Genomic DNA, 17,257 nt, shown 5'->3' on the forward strand with positions numbered 1-17,257 from the left:
TGTTTATTATATGTGGGAAATTGAAAACTTCTTGTGCATCTCCGGCGGTACACCGAAAGGTTACCGCCCTTCGATAGTGCCGTTTTCGCGCTAATCGAAGTGCTAGGGTTTACAGGTGCCAGCCAGCCAGCCAGCCAGCCAGCCAGCCAGCCAGCCAGCCAGCAGCAGCAGTTCCCGGTCCCGGCCTGCAGCGGTGGTCCCGCAGCCAGCCAGCCAGCCAGCCAGCCAGCCAGCCTGCCAGCCAGCCCTCCGGTGGCAGCAGCAGTCCAGCCAGCAGCAGTCCTGCCAGCAGCAGCAGCAGCAGCAGCAGCAGCAGCAGCAGCAGCAGCAGCCGCCGCCGCCGCCGCCCCGGCCCAGTCCGCGGCAGCAGCGTCCCTGCCTCTCGCCGTCGCCGTCGCCGTCGCCGTCGCCGTCGCCGTCGCCGTCGCCGTCGCCGTCGCCGTCGCCGTCGCCGTCGCCGTCGCCGTCGCCGTCGCCGTCCGTCGTCTCCCAGTGTGTGTCCTGTCCCTTTGGTGCTGTGTTTTTCTTTCTTCTTCTTGTCGTCATGTCCGCCCCCACCACCACCGTCACTACTACCACCACCGCCATCGTGTATACGTCCCCTTCCGCCGCCACCACCACTATCACTTGGTGTGCCCAGTCCCACCCCCCTCCTTCCATCCCTCCCCTCCTCTCTATCCCTTCGCCATCGCTCTTTGTCGCCCCCTCTCCCGCCTCTTCCTCTCGTTCTGATCCTTTCCCCCCACTCCCCCAGCCTGTCACTGCAGCTCCGGCTAGGGTGGTGGCCCGTCGGGCCACTGCCCACGCCCAGCTCTCCCCGTCGCCGTCGCCGTCGCCATCGCCATCACCGCCACCACCGTCATCGTCACCATCACCATCACTGCCACATTCGCCTGCACCGTCACAGTCACTCTCTCCGGCGCCGACTGCTGCGTCCGTGCCGGGACCTGTCCCTTCCCGCCACCTCCCCATCGTTCCCGTCCCTCATGTCACCACCCGCCCATCTGCCGCTGTCAAACGCCCTAGTGGCGCCTCCACTTCCTCTGCTCCTAAAAAGGCTCCACCCCGCCCCCCATCCCCACCCCAAAATGCCATGGACGTCTCCCCACCAGGCCCCGCTCCCTCCTCCTCCTCCTCCTCCCCACCCGGTCTCTACAAATATCTCCTGTCCCATCCCGATCCTTCCTTCCTCGAGGCCCGGAATCTCTCCCTACTCCTCCGCCAACATTTCCCTGGCGCCCCCATATCTCTCCTTACTCCCAGACGGGATTCTGTTCTTATCTCCTCCCCCAGCCCCACCCTCCATACTGACATCCTCTCCCGCCTCCCCATCACCCGTTTTGGTCCTCACGCCACCCTCACCCCTGCTCCCTCCCCATCTCCTACCCGCCAACCCCAACCCCCGCGTCGCCCGCCGACCCTCACCGCCGTGATCACTCGGCTTAGCCCGTCGATCACGGAGGAGGAGGTGCTGGCGGAGCTGAAGGCCCATCCCACCCTGGAGGTGCGGGCAGTCCGCCGCATTTTCAACGCGACCGGCCCCACCCGCCTTATGCGGGTTTTCTCTGAGGACGCCCCCTCCATTGACCGTCTCCTGAAGGAGGGTGCCCTCCTCTTCAATCAGCGGTTCAAAGTCGACCCCTCCCGTTCCCCCCCTCAATCCCTGCGCTGCCAGAGATGTCTGCGCTACAATGCACATCCAACAGCCGAGTGCCGCGAGGCCCCCACCTGCCCGCATTGTCGGCAAGCGCACTTCCTCCGGCAGTGCCCCAACCTCCAATCCCCTCCCTCCTGTAATACCTGCAGCCTCCCCCACCCCACCTACTCCCAAAAATGTAAAGCCCGACCTCCTCCTACCACTCCTGAACTCACCGTCCCTGTCCGTCCCCTGGACGCCCCCACCCCTCCTGGCAATTCCCTTCGTCCCCCCCCCACTGCTGAGGACATCATCAGGTTCCTCACCATTGTCCTCCAAAACGTCCATCCCTTTCAGCGCCCCCACACCTTACAACAGATCTCCCTCGCCGCCCGTTCCATATTCCACCTTAAAATGTACGCCACCTTTTCCAATAACCAGGCCCATTTCACCTTCTCCCGCCTTGACACCCTCGTCTAAGTCCTTCCAATGGCGCGACAGCATCGTATCCTTTTCAACAATATCCGCTCCCTTCCCGCCAACAAGAACCTCTTCCTGCACACCCTTGCTACCCCCCGTGTGGATGCCTTCCTCCTTAATGAAACCTTCCTCCAACCCCACCACTCCATCCACACCTCCCCCTATCTCCTCCACCGCTCCGATAATCCCCTCCCAGTTGCGCGTGGCGGAGTTGCCATTGGCCACCACCGCCAGATCCCCGTTCGGCTCCAGCCTCTCCTTCCCGACCCCACCGAACACCTGATCCTTAGTCTCTTCTTCCCCGGCCTTACCATTACCTGTGCCACCATCTATGTCCGCCCCAACGCCCCTCTTCCTTTCGACTTCCTCTCCCACATCGACCGTACCTTCTCCTCCTATGTGATCGCCGCCGACCTCAACATCCATAGTCGCTCCGCTGCCCAGTTACGGCGGTGGCATCGGTTCCTCTCCTCCCTTCAAGGCGACCTCATCCCCATCCCCCAGCACACCCGTCCCGAATCCAACTCCACTCCCGATGTTATCCTCTCCTCCCCCAACCTCCTTGGTCGCATTACGGTGGATGTCCTGGAGCCTATTGGTAGCGACCATCTCCCTGTCCTCCTCACCGTGTCAGACGGCCGTCGCCCCCGCCCCGACCCTCGTCATGACCCTCCCCCTAAGTACATCCATGACTATTCCCGTGCCAACTGGAATGCCTACCGGGATACCCTCTCCACTCAGGTCGATAGCCACCCTCTCGCCTACCGCCGTCCCGATGATGTCACCCATGCCGCCTCCTTTCTCCAGCAGACCTTGTCTGAGGCCGTGGAGGCCCACGTCCCTAGTGTTGCCGTCCACCCCCACCGTCCTACCTTACCACCACAGGCCGTCCTCCTCCTCCGTGAATCCCGTCGTCTCTACCGTGCCTTCCTCCGCACGCGTGACCCGGACACCCTACGACGCCACCGGCAACTACAGCGACACATTCGAAATTTGCTCGCGGCCAAGAAACGCCGGGACTGGCGACAGACATGCACCCGTTTAAATGCTACCCTCCCTATAAACTCGTCCAAGTTCTGGACCGCCTTCCGTCGCCTTACCGGAACTAAACCCTCCCCCTACTATCCTCTTCTCCACGATGATCACCCCTTCCCTGACGCCCTTAGTAAGGCCAATCACTTTGCCTCCTACCTGTCCGATGTGTTTTCCATCCCTGATGATCCCCAGTTCGATTACTCCCTCTTCCCAGATATCCGCGATCGAACTGACACCTCTGTCCCTCCCCTCGCTCCTGGTTTCCAGTACTTGGACAACATTCCACACACGGACCTTAATGCCCCCATCACCACACAGGATCTCATCGATACACTCCGCACCAAACGCAACACCGCTCCTGGTCACGATCGTGTTACCTACCGTCACCTTCGTGAAGCTCCTGTCTCTTTTCTCTCCACCCTGGCCAGGCTCTACAATGTAGTCCTGTCCACCGGTTACTACCCCGACCTGTGGAAAACCTCCCGTATCCTCATGTTCCTCAAACCTGGCAAACCGCCGTCCGCCGTCTCCTCCTACCGTCCCATCAGCCTTACCTCGGTCTTCAGCAAGGTCCTGGAATCTATCCTCACCCGCCGCATCCACCAGCATCTCCGCCAGCACCGCCTCCTCCCCGTTACCCAGTGTGGCTTTCGGCCGTCCTTCTCTTCCGACGATCTTCTCCTTCACCTCACTCATCTCCTTTCCGAACAGCTCAATTCCCGTCGCTCCGCCATCTTCCTCTCTCTTGACCTCGAACGCGCATATGACCGCGTATGGCATTCCGGTCTCCTCTTCAAGCTCCAAACCTTCGCCCTTCCCATTAACTACGTTCGTCTGATCGGTTCCTTTCTCTCCCGCCGTCCTTCCTATGTCACCATCCATAACACCGATTCCTACACCTTTTTCCCCTCCGCCGGTGTGCCCCAAGGCTCCGTCCTATCCCCCCTTCTGTACTTGTTGTACACGGCGGACATGCCGCCGCCGTCACCCCCTGTCCACCTTCTCCAGTTTGCCGATGACACCGCCTTCCTTGCCCTTGCCCCCACCCTGCGACGCTCCCAACGCCTTCTCCAATCCCATCTTGACCGGTTCACCGCTTGGTGCAACCAGTGGTTGCTCAAGGTCAATCCTTCCAAAACCCAGGCGATCATTGTAGGCAACACCACTCCCTCCTTCCGCCTCCTTGATTTCTATCTCACCGTTTATGGCCGTCCCATCGCTCTCACCCCCACCCTTAAGTACCTTGGCGTCACCCTCGACCGTCGCCTCTCCTGGACTCCCCATCTCCAGACAATCCAAGCCAAGGCACGTTCCCGACTCCGTCTCCTCAAGCTCCTTTCCGGCCGAACGTGGGGTTTGGACCCCTCCACCATCCTCCACACCTATAAGTCCCTCATCCGCCCTATCCTCTGTTACGCCCATCCAGCCTGGATCTCCGCCCCCCCTTCCTTTTATAAATCCCTCCAAATCCTTGAACGCCATGCTCTCCGCCTTGCCTATCGCATCCGTCTCCCTTCCCCCACGCGGATCCTGTATGACCTTATCCCCTTCCCCCACCTCCTCCTCTTCCTCGAAAGGATACGAATCCTATACACCTCCCGTAAACTCGATCCTCCTCACCCGCTCGTCTCCCCGATCCTCTCCCACCCCCGCCCGCTGCCGCGCCTGTACTCCCATGTCCCACCCGGTCTCCATCTCTCCACCCTCCTTACCCTCTCCCAAGGTGGTTTCCGCCAGCTCCCTCTCCCTGATGATGTCCTCGTCCCCTCCATCTACCCCTCCTATCAACTTTGACCCTGCCCCCCCTCCCTCCTGGTGTCCTTTCCCTGCGGCACCCTCCCTCCTTTCTCTTCCCTTCCCTTCTCTCTCCTTTTCCCCCATCCCCTCCCTCCACCCCTCTTCTTCTGGGCTTCCCCTCCCCCTTCCTCCCTCCCCCCTCTTTCCCCTGCCCGTGGCGTCCCTGCTCTCCCCTCTCGCTTTCCCTCTCCCCCTCCTCCTCCTCCTCCTCCTCCTCCTCCTCCTCCTCCTCCTCCTCTCTTGGCAGGTCCCCGGACTCGCACACGCACCGTGAACTTTCGCGCGCCGGAGATCATCGCCCTTGGATTAGTGTCTGTGCCGTCGTGTCTGTGCCTCAGTGTTTTTCGCCGTCCACGCTCCTTCGTTCACGTGTGTCATCTACCTCGTCAGTGCTTGTGCCCAGTGCCGACGGTTTTTCTTGTTTGTTTCGTCAAGTGTGAACGGCTTCATGTTTTTTAACTATTGTATCTCCTGTTTTTTAACCGCCATTCTGTTACTTGTCTGTCTCCCTTTCTTTTTTCTTGTACTGCTTATGGCTGAAGAGCGGAGTACACTGTTCCGCTGCCAGCCCACCTTGTATGGGGTGTCCAAATTACAATAAAGAAAAAAAAAAAAAAAAAAAAAAAAAAAAAACTTGTTGCACTTAGTCGCAGCAGATCAAAACATTTCATTGATCAATTTTTGCAAGGTTTGGATTTTATGTTCCGAACCTGTAGATGCAATGCAACGAGCCCGTCCTAAGCTCCATCCTCCTGGCTTCGGACCAACACGCCACATAACGCCCACCACCCCAGCATGGCTCCTGAGTGTTCTGACCAAATGGTGCTTTCCTGTGCCCCCGTTTAATGAGCACCGCGATATCTCGTTGCTACAAGTCAACCTCCTGGTTGCACTGTTCAAATACCCTCTATTTCGGACCGGTCGGAAGTTTAATTTTACAGGTTAGCGGCCCCAAATCATTTTCAATCTCTTGTTTATTTTCTTTTGCAACTCATCATCTTCAGTTATTATAAATAAGACACATTCGTAGCTAGTTATGAGCTTCATCAATTCGTTGTTGTGCGTTACTTTAGTCATGTTCTAACTGAATTTCGGGTATACTTTGGAACTTACTATCGTACACTCTTAGTGTACTCTAGTTATTTTAAACTAGATGCCGACAGCATAGTGCAGACAACTGTTAGGGGCCTGCACGTGCTCAATATTTATTGATAATAGTAGTTTGTCAAACCTGCAATATACTGAAGTGACCTCACATAATTAATAATACTGACAAAAATCCTCAGTTGACAGCCAAGTTTTACAAGCTAAGATGTCGAACACGGGAAAGGAAGAGTGTGTGTTGCAGTTATATTACCTACTGCTTCCAAGCAATGGATGACAGATTAAAAAGACGAAATGGCTGTGAGAATGGTTGAAAAAACGACCGACTGTCCCTGTGTTTATTTACAGATAATCAGAACCATGGACCCAGAAGTTTTGTGTCTGGTGAGTCCTGCACCATACCAGAACAACAAGTTACTAATGTTGAGGCGAGATAAATCAGAGAAGCAACCTACGTTAACGAGAGAGTCAGTCTCAGCTGACGAGAAATTACGAGTAACAAAGAGATTTCTGGCGACATGTAGGTCATTCGAATGCTCAGAGTCTAGTTCTGTAGTAGTAGCAAACATAATTACTAAAATTTTAGGGAACTTGTGAAGCAACTATATATCTGCCCAGCAGGGATACGTCCAGGCAACAGACGTAAAACTATCTTTTTTTTTTTTTTACGTTTTTTAATAATTTCGAGAAACTGATATGCATTTCGCGGATTTATTATTAGTCATTTCAGATATATGACGTATTTTTGTAAGAGAAAGGGCTTTTCCGAACTGTTATGTAAGTCATCAACCGATACTATACTAAGGTAAGCATTGACATAGAGAATCAATCATCCGTTGACCATCCTAAAGTGGCATATACAGTGATTACATTCACATCGGTCTATTAAAATTGTTCTATGTTAAAAGATCACTTCAAAAATTTAATTTTAGGTGTGATACGAACAAAGGCGAATTGAAAGCAAGCAAAGAAAACTAATGCTGAGTGGCCAATACGTGAAGCTCTGTCAACATCAGAATATAGAATATTGTCAAACCGTCAATACTTAACCCCACAGTTTCAGTATGTATTAACAATACCGAGAATACTTTGAAGGCCATCAATACAGCTCATCAGTGTACGGGCTCTCAGACGGTCAGCATATTGACGGTTTGACAGTATTACTGGACGTGTGAGGGCCCCTGAAGAGGCCTGCTTCACATAAAATTATGTCAGGTTTTTCTTCGTTTCACTCAATGAAATTCGCTGCACCAATGACTACTTTACATCATAAAATTACTGTTTTCGGATCAGCTGGTTCAGGGTCAGCCATCTCCCGCTAAAGTATTGTTACGATGATAAAACGACGTAAAACAAAATAAATCTTTTACTTAATGGCGTCAGTCCGGTCGCCGCATTTAGCTGTGGCGTGTCAGGCGCGCAGACAACAGAGGCAGGAATTCTACACCTGGCTGGCTCCACGTAGTGTCAAGTAGCGTCGCCAGAGAGCAGCAGCTGGTGGTGGTGGTGGTGGTGGTGGTGGCGAGCCGCAGCGGCCGAGTAGTACGGACTCACGTCGACAGAGGGCAGGCAGGAACTAAAGAGCGGACTCATTGCGTTCACACACGATAGAGGTGGGCCAAACGGTTATTCTCGAGTAACTGTTATCACAATTCCAGTTATTCTTTTATAACCGTTATCGTTAACGGTTATTAATAACTGCCACGTTATTTTTCGCTAGCGAATACCGAATATTCCGAGGGGCCACAGTTAAGGCCCGTCCACTCGCAACGATCTGTCTGCGCAAATGTCTGCGCACATCACATCTGCGCAGACAGATCGTTGCGTGTGGACGGAAGATTTGCACCAACCTAAGGTGTGTGCAAACCTGGAAGTTGGAGTTGGAGGTTTGAGCGAAACCTCTCAAATCTGTGGGTTCAAACCACATCTGCGCAGACAAGTTGGAGCGTGTGGACAGGGGATCGCTGCAAATCTGGCGCGAAACAGCTGTTTGCTCAGTCTAGTGTTTGTATTTATGCGCACAGGGCATTAAAATGACTGATACTCGTCAGTGTTCTCGAGAGTTTGTATGTGAATTCATTGAAATATATAGAAACCACCCTCGTTTGTGGAACCCCCACCTCCTCTTGTTCCTCCAACATCTCCGCATCCTTTACATTGTTCGCAGGGTTGATCCCCCCCACCCTCTGGTTTCCTCCTTCCTCTCCACCCCCCGCCCGTTGCCGCGCCTCTATCGCTGTATCCCTCCCTCTCTCCACCTCCACACCCTCCATCTCCTTCATCAGGGCAATTTCCAACGCCTCCCCCTCCCGGATGACGAACTTCGCCGTGACATATACCCTTCCTTCCAACTATAACCCGGCCTTGTTCCCCCCCCCCCCCCTCCCCAGGGCCCCCTTCTCCTCTTTCCTCCTTCTCCCAGAGCGGATTTTCCTCCATCCCCCCCTCCCCTGAGACCCTGCACCCCATACTTGCCTCTCTCCTTCCCACATCCCTCCCTACCTGGCCCTCTTCCGAGCGCCCCCCATTTCCCCTCCCCCATCTCTTCCCCTCCCTCCCTTCTTCAGGTCTCCCTCATCTCCTTGAACCTGGCAGATCCTCTGTATTGATCAACATCAGTGTGCCACGTCAGTGTTGTGTTTCGTGCTTTTCTCGTGTGCGTCAAGAGGTGTGATTTTAATTGTGTGCTGCCTTGAGGTTCGCCGTCAGTGCTACGCTGTGTGCTATGCCAGCCGTCAACACCTTTATGCTCCAGTCATACTGTGCCTTGTGTTTCTTTTAATCGTCGCAGTGTGTGGCTTTTTGTGTGTGCTACTTTTAAACAGTTTTTTATCTCCATTTTACAGTCACCCCGTTTTTTGTATATTGCCTTCCATGATGTTCTCCCTTTTTATATCTATGTTCGCCTTCTTCTCTCCTTTGCTGTTTTTAAATGTCTTCTATTGTTTTGTTCTATGTCTTTCGGCTGAAGAGCAGCGCATATGCTGCTGCCAGCCCGCCCCGATAGGGGAATTGAAATACAATAAAGAAAAAAAAAAAAAAAAAAAAAGTTTGAGGAACCTTTCGAGGGTTGGATTCCCTCTCTTCTTCATCGAAGAGTTTCACTGCCTGGGCTACTCTCAGGGTGCGCCTTCGACGTGGAAGATCCTTGCCGTGTCGTCTGTTTGCCGCCGCCGCCGCTTGGTCGCCGCCTTCCGGTCCTTGCCGCCGCCGCCGCCGCCGCCGCCGCCGCCTGCCGGGGCTCGTCGCCCGTGGCCCCCGCCTGGTCGCCGCCTGCCGGGGCTCGCCGCCCCCGCCTGGTCGCCGCCTGCCCGTGCCCGCCGCCGCCGCCTGCCGGTGCTCGCCGCCGCCGCCGCCGGTGCCCGCCGCCTGCCGGTGCTCGCCGCCGCCGCCGGTGCCCGCCGCCGCCGCCGCCGCCGCCGCCATCCGGTGCCGCCTGGTCGCCACCATCGCCGCCGTCCTGACCCTGGTCTACGGCCGTCTTCGTCTTCATCCGTCTTCGTCTTTGTCTGTCCCCGGTTTCTGTCCTCTCCTCTTCGTTCTGTTCGTTCTTGTTTCTCTCTCCCGTCATGTCCGCCCCCACCACCACTGTCACTACTACCACCACCGCCATTGTCTATACCTCCCCTTCCGCCGCCTCCACCACTATAACTTGGTGTGCCCAGTCCCACCTCCCTCCTTCCATTCCACCTCTCCTCACTGTCCCTTCACCCTCTATCTTTGTCGCCCCCTCTCCCGCTTCTTCCTCCCGCTCCTCTCGTTCTGATCCCTTCCCCCCACTCCCCCAGCCTGTCACTGCAGCTCCAGCTCGGGTGGTGGCCCGTCGGGCCACTGCCCACGCCCAGCTCTCCCCGTCACCTTCGCCATCACCGCCGCCTCTGCCGCCGTCATCGTCATCGTCGCCTTCACCGTCACCGTCACCATCTCCGGCGCCGACTCCGGCCCCGGGACCTGCCCCTCCCCGCCACATTCCCGTTGTTCCCATCCCCCACACCTCCTCCACCGCCGTCAAGCGCCCCGGTGGCACCCCTGCTTCCTCTGCTTCCAAAAAGGCTGCACCTCGTCCTCCTTCCCCCACCCTTGATGCCATGGAAGTCTCCCCGCCTGTCCCTGCCCCCTCATCCTCCTCCTCTCTCCCTTCCTCCTACCGCTACCTCCTCTCCCGTCCTGATCCCTCTCTCCTTGAAGCCCGGAACCTCACCCTCTTCCTTCGCCAGCATTGTCCTGGTGCCCCCATCTCCCTCCTCACTCCTCGCCGAGATTCTGTTCTCATCTCCTCCCCCAGCCCAACCCTCCATACTGACATCCTCTCCCGTCTCCCCATCACCCGTTTTGGTCCCAACGCCTCCCTTACCCCTGCTCCTTCTCCATCTCCTACCCGCCAACCCCAACCCCCGCGTCGCCTGCCGACCCTCACCGCCGTGATCACGCGGCTCAGTCCGTCGATCACGGAGGAGGAGGTGTTGGCGGAGCTCCAGGCCCATCCCACGCTGGAGGTGCGGGCGGTCCGCCGCATTTTCAACTCGGCCGGCCCCACCCGCCTTATGCGGGTTTTCTCTGAGGACGCCCCCTCCATTGACCGTCTCCTGAAGGAGGGTGCCCTCCTCTTCCACCAGCGGTACAAGGTCGACCCTTCCCGTTCCCCTCCTCAATCCCTGCGCTGCCAGAGGTGTCTGCGCTATAATGCGCACCCCACAGCTGAATGCCGCGAGGCCCCCACCTGCCCGCATTGTCGGCAGGCGCACTTCCTCCGGCAGTGCCCTAACCTCCAATCCCCTCCCTCCTGTAATACCTGCAATCTCCCTCATCCCACCTACTCCCAAAAGTGTAAAGCCCGACCCCCTCCAACCACTCCTGAACTCACCGTACCTGTCCGTCCTCTGGACGCCCCCACCCCCCCTGGCAATTCCCTTCGTCCCCCACCCACCGCTGAGGACATCATCAGGTTCCTCACCATCGTCCTCCAGAATGTTCATCCCTTTCAGCGCCCTCACACCCTCCAGCAGATCTCCCTTGCTGCCCGTTCCATCTTCCAACTCAAGATGTACGCCACCTACTCCAACAACCAGGCCCATTTCACCTTCTCCCGTCTTGACACCCTCGTTTAAATCCCAGTCATGGCGCGACAGCAACGTATCCTTTTCAACAACATACGCTCCCTTCCTGCCAACAAAAACCTGTTCCTGCACACCCTTGCCACCCACCGCCTGGATGCCTTCCTCCTCAATGAAACCTTCCTGCAACCCCAACACACAGTCCACACTTCGCCCTACCTCCTCCACCGCTCCGATAATCCCCTCCCGATTGCGCGTGGCGGAGTTGCCATTGGTCACCACCGCCAGATCCCCGTTCGGCTCCAACCTCTCCTTCCCGACCCCACCGAACACCTGATCCTTAGTCTCTTCTTCCCCGGCCTTACCGTTACCTGCGCCACCATCTATGTCCGCCCCAACGCTCCTATTCCCTTCGACTTCCTCTCCCACGTCGATCGTACCTTTTCCTCCTACGTGATCGCCGCCGACCTCAACATCCATAGTCGTTCCGCTGCCCAGTTACGGCGATGGCATCGGTTCCTCTCCACCCTTCAAGGTGACCTCGTCCCCATCCCCCGGCATACCCGTCCTGAATCCAACTCCACTCCTGATGTTATCCTCTCCTCCCCCAACCTCCTTGGCCGCATCACGGTGGATGTCCTGGAGCCTATTGGTAGCGACCATCTCCCTGTCCTCCTCACCGTTTCAGACGGTCGTCGCCCTCGCCCCGACCCTCGTACTGACCCTCCCCCTAAGTATGTCCACGACTATTCCCGAGCCGACTGGAATGCCTACCGGGATACCCTTTCCACCCAGGTCGATAGCCACCCTCTCACCTACCACCACCCTGACGATGTCACCCATGCCGCCTCCTTTCTCCAGCGGACCTTGTCTGAGGCCGTGGAGGCCCACATTCCTACTGTCGCCATCCAACCCCACCGTCCTCCCTTACCCCCACAGGCCGTTCTCCTCCTCCGTGAATCCCGTCGTCTCTACCGTGCCTTCCTCCGCACGCGTGACCCGGACACACTACGACGCCACCGGCAACTCCAGCGACACGTTCGTAATTTGCTCGCGGCTAAGAAACGCCGGGACTGGCGACAGACATGCACCCGTTTAAATGCAACCCTACCAATCAACTCGTCCAAGTTCTGGTCGGCCTTCCGTCGCCTTACCGGAACTAAACCCTCCCCCTATTATCCTCTTCTCCATGATGATCACCCTTTCCCTGACTCCCTTAGTAAGGCCAATCACTTTGCCTCCTACCTCTCCGATGTATTTTCCGTCCCCGATGATCCCCAGTTCGATTACTCCCTCTTCCCAGATGTCCGCGATCGAACTGACACCTCTTCCCCTCCCCTCGCTCCTGGCTTCCAGTACTTGGACAACATTACACACACGGAACTCAATGCCCCTATCACTACACAGGATCTCATTGATACACTCCGCACAAAACGCAACACCGCTCCTGGTCACGATCGTGCCACCTACCGTCACCTTCGTGAAGCTCCTGTCTCTTTCCTCTCCACCCTGGCCAGGCTCTACAATGTAGTCCTGTCCACCGGTTACTACCCCGACCTGTGGAAAACCTCCCGTATCCTCATGTTCCTAAAACCTGGCAAACCGCCGTCCGCAGTCTCCTCCTACCGTCCCATCAGCCTTACCTCGGTCTTCAGCAAGGTCCTAGAATCTATTCCCACCCGCCGCATCCACCAGCATCTCCGTCAGCACCGCCTCCTTCCCGTCACCCAGTGTGGCTTTCGGCCATCCTTCTCTTCCGACGATCTTCTCCTTCACCTCACTCATCTCCTTTCCGAACAGCTCAATTCCCGTCGCTCCGCCATCTTCCTCTCACTTGACCTCGAACGCGCTTATGACCGCGTCTGGCATTCCGGTCTCCTCTTCAAGCTCCAAACCTTTGCCCTTCCCATTAACTACGTCCGTCTGATCGGTTCCTTTCTCTCCCGCCGTCCTTCCTATGTCACCATCCATAACACCGATTCCTACACCTTTTTCCCCTCCGCCGGTGTGCCCCAAGGCTCCGTCCTCTCCCCCCTTCTGTACCTTTTGTACACGGCGGACATGCCGCCGCCGTCGCCCCCCCGTCCACCTCCTCCAGTTTGCCGATGACACCGCCTTCCTCGCCCTTGCCCCCACCCTGCAACGCTCCCAACGCCTTCTCCAATCCCATCTTGACCGGTTCACCGCTTGGTGCAACCAGTGGTTGCTCAAGGTCAATCCCTCCAAAACCCAGGCGATCATTGTAGGCAAAACCACCCCTTCCTTCCGCCTCCTTGATTTCTATCTCACCGTCTATGGCCGTCCTATCGCCCTCACTCCCACCCTTACGTACCTTGGCGTCACCCTCGACCGTCGCCTCTCCTGGACTCCCCATCTCCAGACAATCCAAGCCAAGGCACGTTCCCGACTCCGTCTCCTCAAGCTCCTTTCCGGCCGCACGTGGGGTCTGGACCCCTCCACAATCCTCCACACCTATAAATCCCTCATCCGCCCTATCCTTTGTTACGCCCATCCAGCCTGGATCTCCGCCCCCCCTACCTTCTATAAATCCCTCCAAATCCTTGAACGCCATGCTCTCCGCCTTGCCTATCGCATCCGTCTCCCCTCCCCCACGCGGATCCTGTATGATCTCATCCCCTTCCCCCACCTCCTCCTTTTCCTTGAAAGGATTCGTATCCTGTACACCTCACGTAAACTTGATCCTCCTCACCCGCTCGTTTCCCCACTCCTCTCCCACCCCCGCCCGCTGCCGCGCCTGTATTCGCACGTCCCACCCGGTCTCCATCTCTCCACCCTCCATGCCCTCTCCCAAGGTGGCTTCCGCCGGCTCCCTCTCCCTGATGATGTCCTCGTCCCCTCCATCTACCCCTCCTATCAACTTTGACCCTGGCCCACCCCCCACTTCCCGTGTCCTTTCCTTTCGGCACCCTCCCTCCCTTCTCTTCTCTTCCCTTCTTTTCCCATCTCCCTGTCCCCTCCCTTCCCCCTCTTCCCCCGGGCTTCCTCTCCCCCTTCCTCCCTCCCCCTATCACCCCTGCCCGTGGCATCTCTGCTCTCCCCTCTCGCTCTCCCACTCCCCTCCCTCCTCCTCCTCTCTTGGCAGGTCCCCGGACTCGCACACGTATAGTGAACATTCGCGCGCCGGAGATCGTCGCCTTTTGTGCTTCGTGTGTGTGACGTCATATAGTGTTTTTGGTGTCCGCCGTCCCACTCCTACGTTCACTTGTGCCGTCGGACTCACCAGTGTTTTGTGCGCCGTGCCAACGTGTTTTCAGTGTTGTTATCGTCACCTGTGAACGACTCCGTGTTTTTTATGTCTCTGTGACCTCTCTCTTTTGCCCGTCACTTTGTTCATTGTCATTCACCATGTTTCATACTCTTGTAAAACGCTATGGCTGAAGAGCGGCGTAGTGTGCCGCTGCCAGCCTACCTGAATTGTACAGGTTTTAAAATAACAATAAAGTAAAAAAAAAAAAAAAAAGTTTGTGGAATCCGTATTCGAGGGTTGGATTCCCTCTCTTCTTCATCGAAGAGTTTCACTGCCTGGGCTACTCTCAGGGTGCGCCTTCGACGTGGAAGATCCCTGCCTGTCGTCGCTTGGTCGCCGCCTTCCGGTCCTCGCCCCCGCGTGGTCGCCGCCTGCCGGTGCTCGCCGGCGCCGCCTGCTGATCGCCGCCGCCTGCTGATCGCCGCCGACGCCGCCGCCGCCGCCGCCGTCGCCGCCTGCCGGGGCTCGCCGCCCCCGCGTGGTCGCCGCCTGCCGGTGCTCGCCGCCGCCGCCTGCTGATCGCCGCCGCCTGCTGATCGCCGCCGACGCCGCCGCCGCCGCCGCCGTCGCCGCCTGCCGGGGCTCGCCGCCGCCGCCGCCGCCGCCATCCGGTGCCCGCCGCCGCCGCCTTCCGGTGCCGCCTGGTCGCCGCCATCGCCGCCGTCCTGACCCTGGTCTACGGCCGTCTTCGTCTCCATCCGTCTTCGTCTTTGTCTGTCCCCAGTTTCTGTCCTCTCCTCTTCGTTCTGTTCGTTCTTGTTTCTCTCTCCCGTCATGTCCGCCCCCACCACCACTGTCACTACTACCACCACCGCCATTGTCTATACCTCCCCTTCCACCGCCTCCACCACTATAACTTGGTGTGCCCAGTCCCACCCCCCTCCTTCCATTCCACCTCTCCTCACTCTCCCTTCACCCTCTATCTTTGTCGCCCCCTCTCCCTCTTCTTCCTCCCGCTCCTCTCGTTCTGATCCCTTCCCCCCACTCCCCCAGCCTGTCACTGCAGCTCCTTCTCGGGTGGTGGCCCGTCGGGCCACTGCCCACGCCCAGCTCTCCCCGTCACCTTCGCCATCACCGCCGCCACTGCCACCGTCATCGTCATCGTCACCGTCACCTTCGCCTTCACCGTCACCGTCACCATCTCCGGCGCCGACTCCGGCCCCGGGACCTGCCCCTCCCCGCCACATTCCCGTTGTTCCCATCCCCCACACCTCCTCCACCGCCGTCAAGCGCCCCGGTGGCACTCCTGCTTCCTCTGCTTCCAAAAAGGCTGCGCCTCATACTCCTTCCCCCACCCCTGATGCCATGGAAGTCTCCCCGCCTGTCCCTGCCCCCTCATCCTCCTCCTCTCCCCCTTCCTCCTACCGCTACCTCCTCTCCCATCCTGATCCCTCTCTCCTTGAAGCCCGGAACCTCACCCTCTTCCTTCGCCAGCATTGTCCTGGTGCCCCCATCTCCCTCCTCACTCCTCGCCGAGATTCGGTCCTCATCTCCTCCCCCAGCCCAACCCTCCACACGTACCTCCTTTCCCGCATCCCTGTCACCCGCTTTGGCCCTCATGCCTCTCTCACCCCTGCTCCTTCACCACCTCCCTCCCGCCAACCCCAACCTCCGCGTCGCCCGCCAACTCTCACCGCCGTGATCACTCGGCTTAGTCCAGTGATCACGGAGGAGGAGGTGTTGGCGGAGCTCCCCATTTGGAGGTGCGTGCGGTTCGCCGCATACATAACGCTGCCAGCCCCACCCGCCTTATGCGGGTTTTTTCTGAGCACGCCGCCTCCATTGACCGTCTCCTGAAGGAGGGTGCCCTCCTTTTTAACCAGGTGTACAAGGTCGACCTCTCCCGTTCCCCTCCTCAATCCCTGCGCTGCCAGAGGTGTCTACGCTATAATGCGCACCCCACAGCTGAGTGCCGCGAGGCCCCCACCTGCCCGCATTGTCGGCAAGTGCACTTCCTCAGGCAGTGCCCCAACCTCCAATCCCCTCCTTCCTGCAATACCTGCATTCTCCCCCATCCCACCTACTCCCAAAAGTGTAAAGCCCGACCCCCTCCAACCACTCCTGAACTCACCGTCCCTGTGCGTCCCCTGGACGCCCCCACCCCTCCTGGCAATTCCCTTCGTTCCCCCCCCCCCACCGCTGAGGACATCATCAGGTTCCTTACCATCGTCCTCCAGAATGTTCATCCCTTTCAGCGCTCACACACCCTCCACCAGATCTCCCTCGCCGCCCGTTCCATATTCCAACTCAAGATGTACGCCACCTACTCCAACAACCAGGCCCATTTCACCTTCTCCCGCCTCGACACCCTCGTCTAACGCAGGTGTTTATGAAGCTTTCACTTTGGATTCTTTTTCATAAGTTAAGAGATGCACATACTTAACTGGCATGTAATTATTTAAGCACTAAAGTTACAAAAAAAAAAAAAATACAGAAAGTTTTAATGTCACTTTCCAAGTTCTGGAAAAACTACAGACACCATGAAAAATGCTTGTCACATTTCTCCACCCTGGTGGGAACTTAAAATTGATCTTATATAACAATAACAGGACAGTAAACATTGTAATAAAATAAAATTACTACTGGGTTTTTCAAATGGACACACAAATGCAAAATCACAACACTTTGTATTGCTTAGGAAAAAAAAAAATTCTATATAAGATGACATGCATTTTTTCTACGTGTTACTCTGCATGGCAATAGTGCAAAATTTCTCCACATGTTATGAATTTGAGGGGAAAAATTGGAATTTTTTTACAAATTTAAATGCTGCAACTAAAGTTAGTCATTTGGGTTGCATTACTTCATACAAAAATAACATCTTATTTTCATCACACACTGCCATATTTTCCGAGATGTGACAGAGGGATGTATCTTTATTGG

The 17,257-nt window shown here is 57.0% G+C and overlaps 2 protein-coding genes across 34 annotated transcripts in view; one reads left to right on the top strand and one right to left on the bottom strand.

Moving 5' to 3' along the window:
- The window catches only part of LOC126426682 (S-phase kinase-associated protein 2-like), a 635,548-nt gene that overhangs the window by 450,280 nt on the left and 168,011 nt on the right, over nt 1-17,257 (bottom strand). The gene's annotated exons all lie outside the window — the stretch shown is intronic.
- The window catches only part of LOC126426686 (uncharacterized), an 897,888-nt gene that overhangs the window by 139,724 nt on the left and 740,907 nt on the right, over nt 1-17,257 (top strand). The window lies entirely within an intron of this gene.

Source organism: Schistocerca serialis, chromosome 11, assembly GCF_023864345.2.
Source record: "Schistocerca serialis cubense isolate TAMUIC-IGC-003099 chromosome 11, iqSchSeri2.2, whole genome shotgun sequence".
NCBI classification, from domain to species: domain Eukaryota; kingdom Metazoa; phylum Arthropoda; class Insecta; order Orthoptera; family Acrididae; genus Schistocerca; species Schistocerca serialis.